Below are 6,959 nucleotides of genomic sequence, written 5' to 3' on the forward strand. Positions count from 1 at the left end.
AGACGGTGTGAATGTCCGACCATAGTTCGTAACAAGTGGGTAAGAAAAGGTTAAAATACCCGACTGTACACAATCAATAGTGGGAGCGGATGTGTTTGGCTACAAGAATGTGTGAAAGTCCGACCATGGTTTGTAAAAAACGGGTAAGAAAAGGTGCGAATGCCCGACAATGTATGATCAAAAGAGGGAGCGGAGGTTTTTGGCTACAAGAAGGTTTGAATGTCCGAGCATAGTTTGTAAAAAGCGGGTAAGAAAAGGTTCAAATGCCTGACAATACACCATCAAAAGCGGGAGTGGAGGTGTTCCGCTGTAAGACGGTGTGAATGTCCGACCATAGTTGGTAAAAAGCGGGTAAGAAAAGGTTAAAATACCTGACTGTACACAATCAATAGCGGGAGCGGAGTTGTTCGGCTACAAGAAGGTGTGAAAGTCCAACCATGGTTTTTAAAAAGCTGGTAAGAAAAGGTTAAAATGCCCGAATATATACCATCAAAAGCGGAAGCGGAGGTGTTCGGCTGCAAGAAGGTGTGAACGTCCGACCAAAGTTTGTAAAAAGCAGTTAAGAAAAGGTTCGAATATCCAACCAAACATAATCAAAAGCGGGAGCAGAGCTGTTCGACTGCAAGTAGGTGTGAATGTCCAGCCATAATTACTCACAAACGGGTAAGAAAAGCTAGTATTGCCAGACCATACATGATCAAAACAGGGAGCTGAGGTGGTTCAGCACCAAGGTGTGAATGTCTGACTATAGTTTGTAAAAAGCGGGTAAGATAAGGTGCGAATGCCCGACAATGTATAATCAAAAGAGGGAGCAGAGGTTTTCGGCTACAAGAAGGTTTGAATGTCCGACCATAGTTTGTAAAAAGCGGGTAAGAAAAGGTTCAAATGCCTGACTATACACCATCAAAAGCGGGAACGGAGATGTTCCGCTGTAAGACGGTGTGAATGTCCGACCATAGTTCGTAACAAGTGGGTAAGAAAAGGTTAAAATACCCGACTGTACACAATCAATAGTGGGAGCGGATGTGTTTGGCTACAAGAATGTGTGAAAGTCCGACCATGGTTTGTAAAAAACGGGTAAGAAAAGGTGCGAATGCCCGACAATGTATGATCAAAAGAGGGAGCGGAGGTTTTTGGCTACAAGAAGGTTTGAATGTCCGACCATAGTTTGTAAAAAGCGGGTAAGAAAAGGTTCAAATGCCTGACTATACACCATCAAAAGCGGGAGCGGAGGTGTTCCGCTGTAAGACGGTGTGAATGTCCGACCATAGTTGGTAAAAAGCGGGTAAGAAAAGGTTAAAATACCCGACTGTACACAATCAATAGGGGGAGCGGAATTGTTCGGCTACAAGAAGGTGTGAAAGTCCAACCATGGTTTGTAAAAAGCTGGTAAGAAAAGGTTAAAATGCCCGAATATATACCATCAAAAGCGGAAGCGGAGGTGTTCGGCTGCAAGAAGGTGTGAACGTCCGACCAAAGTTTGTAAAAAGCAGTTAAGAAAAGGTTCGAATATCCAACCAAACATAATCAAAAGCGGGAGCAGAGCTGTTCGACTGCAAGTAGGTGTGAATGTCCAGCCATAATTACTCACAAACGGGTAAGAAAAGGTAGTATTGCCAGACCATACATGATCAAAATGGGAGCTGAGGTGGTTCAGCACCAAGGTGTGAATGTCTGACTATAGTTTGTAAAAAGCGGGTAAGATAAGGTGCGAATGCCCGACAATGTATAATCAAAAGAGGGAGCAGAGGTTTTCGGCTACAAGAAGGTTTGAATGTCCGACCATAGTTTGTAAAAAGCGGGTAAGAAAAGGTTCAAATGCCTGACTATACACCATCAAAAGCGGGAGCGGAGATGTTCCGCTGTAAGACGGTGTGAATGTCCGACCATAGTTGGTAAAAAGCGGGTAAGAAAAGGTTAAAATACCTGACTGTACACAATCAATAGCGGGAGCGGAGTTGTTCGGCTACAAGAAGGTGTGAAAGTCCAACCATGGTTTGTAAAAAGCTGCTAAGAAAAGGTTCGAATGCCCGAATATATACCATCAAAAGCGGAAGCGGAGGTGTTCGGCTGCAAGAAGGTGTGAACGTCCGACCAAAGTTTGTAAAAAGCAGTTAAGAAAAGGTTCGAATATCCAACCAAACATAATCAAAAGCGGGAGCAGAGCTGTTCGACTGCAAGTAGGTGTGAATGTCCAGCCATGCTTACTCACAAACGGGTAAGAAAAGCTAGTATTGCCAGACCATACACCATCAAAAGCGGGAGCTGAGATGTTCCGCTGTAAGACGGTGTGAATGTCCGACCATAGTTCGTAAAAAGTGGGTAAGAAAAGGTTAAAATACCCGACTGTACACAATCAATAGTGGGAGCGGATGTGTTTGGCTACAAGAATGTGTGAAAGTCCGACCATGGTTTGTAAAAAACGGGTAAGAAAAGGTGCGAATGCCCGACAATGTATGATCAAAAGAGGGAGCGGAGGTTTTTGGCTACAAGAAGGTTTGAATGTCCGACCATAGTTTGTAAAAAGCGGGTAAGAAAAGGTTCAAATGCCTGACTATACACCAATCAATAGGAATGAATTTTATAGCAAAATCCGAAATCATGCATAACTCCGCAAAAGGAACGTATTGCTCAACCAAAGGGATGCTTCTTTCTCATTCAGGGTAATATGAGGAACTTTATGCTTGATACATTTTAGACATGGATAACTATGAAGGACAAAGCAATTTTAACTTGGTTTGAGCAAAGCAATTCATTTTATAGGAAAATCCGAAATCGTGCAGGACTCATGAAAGTAAGCTTATTCTCGGATTCCTGATCCTCCAGTGTTGCTCTTTCCTATACAGCAAAATACAGCCTTGTTCTTTGTTGAAATCGATATAGACATTGATAAATATGAAGGACAAAGCAGTTTCCACTTTGTTTGAGTGAAGTAATTAATTTTATAGCAAAATCCCAAATCAAGCAGAACGTATGAAAATAAGCTTGTTTTCGGATTCCTGATCCTTCAGTGTTGCTATTTCTTCTACTGCAAAATACAATGTTGTTCTTTGTTGAAGTAAATCTAGACATTGATAAATATGAAGGACAAAGACGTTTTCACTTGGTTTGAGTGAAGGAATTCATTTTATACATAAAATCCCAAATCATGCAGAACGTATGAAAAGAAGCTTATTCTCGGATTCCTGATCCTTCAGTGTTGCTTTTTCTTCTACTGCAAAATACAATGTTGTTCTTTGTTGAAGTCGATCTAGACATTGATAAATATGAAGGACAAAGCAGTTTTAACTTGGTTTGAGTGAAGGAATTCATTTTATACATAAAATCCCAAATCATGCAGAACGTATGAAAATAAGCTTATTCTCGGATTACTGATCCTTCAGTGTTGCTCTTTCTTCTACTGCAAAATCCAGTGTTGTTCTTTGTTGAAGTCAATCTAGACATTGATAAATATGAAGGACAAAGCAGTTTTAACATAGTTTGAGTGAAGGCATTCATTTATAGTAAAATCAATAATCGTGCAGAACTCATGAAAATAAGCTTATTCTCGGATTCCTAAAACTTTTGATTTGCTCTTTCTTTACTGCAAAGTACAATGTTGTTCTTTGTTGAAGTCGATCTAGACATTGATAAATATGAAGGACAAAGCAGTTTTCACTTGGTTTGAGTGAAGGATTTGCAGCTGAAAACCTCCCGCTCCCGCTTTTGATTGTGTATAGTCGGGCTTTCGAGCCTTTTCTTACCCGGTTTTTAGAAATTATGGTTGGACATTCAGACCTTGCAGCCGAAGACCTCCACTCCCTCTTTTGATCATACATTGTTGGGCATTCGCACCTTGTCTTACCCGCTTTTTACAAACTATAGTCAGACATTCACACCTTGCAGCTGAACCACCTCAGCTCCCTGTTTTGATCATGTATGGTCTGGCAATACTACCTTTCCTTACCCGTTTGTGAGTAATTATGGCTGGACATTCACACCTACTTGCAGTCGAAAAAGCTCTGCTCCCGCTTTTGATGGTATATATTCGGGCACTCGAACCTTTTCTTAACTGCTTTTTGCAAACTTTGGTCGGTCGTTCACACCTTCTTGCAGCCGAACACCTCCGCTTCCGCTTTTGATGGTATATATTCGGGCATTCGAACCTTTTCTTAGCAGCTTCTTACAAACCATGGTTGAACTTTCACACCTTCTTGTAGCCGAACAACTCCGCTCCCGCTATTGATTATGTACAGTCAGGTATTTTAACCTTTTCTTACCCACTTTTTACCAACTATGGTTGGACATTCACACCGTCTTACAGCGGAACACCTCCGCTCCCGCTTTTGATGGTGTATAGTCAGGCATTTGAACCTTTTCTTACCCGCTTTTTACAAACTATGGTCGGACATTCAAACCTTCTTGTAGCCGAAAACCTCCGCTCCCTCTTTTGATCATACATTGTCGGGCATTCGCACCTTCTCTTACCCGTTTTTTACAAACCATGGTCGGACTGTCACACATTCTTGTAGCCAAACACATCCGCTCCCGCTATTGATTGTGTACAGTCGGGTATTTTAACCTTTTCTTAACAGTTTTTTACCAACTATGATCGGACATTCACACCTTCTTACAGCGGAACACCTCCTCTCTCTCTTTTGATGGTGTATGTTTGGGCATTCGAACCTTTTCTTACCCGCTTTTTACAAACTATGCTCGGACATTCAAACCTTCTTGTAGGCGAACACATCCACTCCTGCTTTTGATGATGTATGGTTGGGCATTTTCACCTTTTCTTACCCATTTTTCAGTAATTATGGGTGGACATTCACACCTTCTTGCAGCTGAACAACTCCTCTCCCGCTTATGATCATGTGCGGTTTGATATTCGAAAATTTTCTTTCATGTTTTAAAGCAATTATTGATGGACATTCAAATCTTCTTGTAGCCGAACACATCCACTCCTGCTTTTCATGATGTATGGTTTGGCATTCGCACCTATTTTTTACCCATTTCTCAGGAATTTTGGGTGGACATTCAGACCTTCTTGCAGCTGAAAACCTCTGCTCCCTCTTTTGATCATACATTGTCGGGCATTCGCACCTTATCTTACCCGCTTTTTACAAACTATAGTCAGACATTCACACCTTGGTGCTGAACCACCTCAGCTCCCTGTTTTGATCATGTATGGTCAGGCAATACTACCTTTTCTTACCCGTTTGTGAGTAATTATGGCTGGACATTCACACCTACTTGCAGTCGAACAGCTCTGCTCCCGCTTTTGATTATGTTTGGTTGGATATTCGAACCTTTTCTTAACTGCTTTTTACAAACTTTGGTCGGACGTTCACACCTTCTTGCAGCCGAACACCTCCGCTTCCGCTTTTGATGGTATATATTCGGGCATTCGAACCTTTTCTTACCAGCTTTTTACAAACCATGGTTGGACTTTCACACCTTCTTGTAGCCGAACAACTCCGCTCCCGCTATTGATTGTGTACAGTCGGGTATTTTAACCTTTTCTTACCCGCTTTTTACCAACTATGGTCGGACATTCAAACCTTCTTGTAGCCGAAAACCTCCGCTCCCTCTTTTGATCATACATTGTTGGGCATTCGCACCTTTTCTTACCCGTTTTTTTACAAACCATGGTCGGACTGTCACACATTCTTGTAGCCAAACACATCCGCTCCCGCTATTGATTGTGTACAGTCGGGTATTTTAACCTTTTCTTACCCGTTTTTTACCAACTATGGTCGGACATTCACACCTTCTTACAGCGGAACACCTCCGCTCCCTCTTTTGATGGTGTATGTTTGGGCATTCGAACCTTTTCTTACCCGCTTTTTACAAACTATGCTCGGACATTCAAACCTTGTAGCCGAACACATCCACTCCTGCTTTTGATGATGTATGGTTGGGCATTCAAACCTACTTGTTGCCTGCTTTTCATTAATTTTGTGTGGACATTCACACCTTGTCACAGCCAAACACCTCCGCTCCCTGTTTTGATCATGTATGGTTGGACATTCGCACCTTGTCTCACCCGCTTTTTGCAAACTATGGTCGGCTGTTCACAGCTTCCTCTCCACCATACTTGTATGGTGGGATATTCACACCCACTTGCATCCGAAGACCTTTTGTTGATATTTAGTCGGTCATTCGCAGCTTACCCGCTTTTGGCAAACTATGGCCTTCATGCAGCCAAACACCTCTGATCTCGCTTTTGATGATGTAAGGTTGGGCATTCAGACCTTACTTCACCTGCTTTTCACCAAATATAGTCGGACATTCACACCTTCTTGCAGCCGAACACTTCCGCTCCACCTTTTAGTGTTCTATCACACCTTTTTTTTCACCGCATTTTATAGATTATGGTTGGAAATTCTCAACCACTCTCATCCGAAGACCTCTCCTCCCGCTTTTGTTAATATATTTGAACTTTAGTCGGACATTCACACCTTCTTGCAGCTGAACCACCTCCGCTCCCTGTTTTGATCATGTATGGTCTGGCAATACTACCTTTTCTTACCCGTTTGTGAGTAATTAATCCCAAAATATTGAGCCTAAAATAAGTCTTTATGCTGATGATGTATTACTTTTCCTTCAGAACTCACAGACGTCTCTCAGTCACACGATCACACTCATAAATAAATTCTCAGCACTTTCTGACTACTCTATCAACTGGTCTAAGACCACAGTTCTGCCCATTAACTGTAGGGTCCATAATATACCTGCGATCACTTTACAGTCAGGAAATATTAGATATTTAGGCATAAACATTTCCTCCAGGCTCTCAGAGCTAACAAAGCTAAATTATGTGCAATTATTAAAGACAGTAGAGGACGATCTCTCGTTGGAAGTCCTTACCTATATCACTTATGGTGAGAGTTACATCCATTAAAATGATGATTCTACCAAAAGTTAACTATTTGTTCTCAATGATCCCCATAAAACCATCTGCTACTTGGTTTAAGTCA

The sequence above is a fragment of the Leuresthes tenuis genome, unplaced genomic scaffold (assembly GCF_036924035.1).
Source record: "Leuresthes tenuis unplaced genomic scaffold, fLeuTen1.0.hap1 SCAF_19, whole genome shotgun sequence".
Classification (NCBI taxonomy): Eukaryota; Metazoa; Chordata; class Actinopteri; order Atheriniformes; family Atherinopsidae; genus Leuresthes; species Leuresthes tenuis.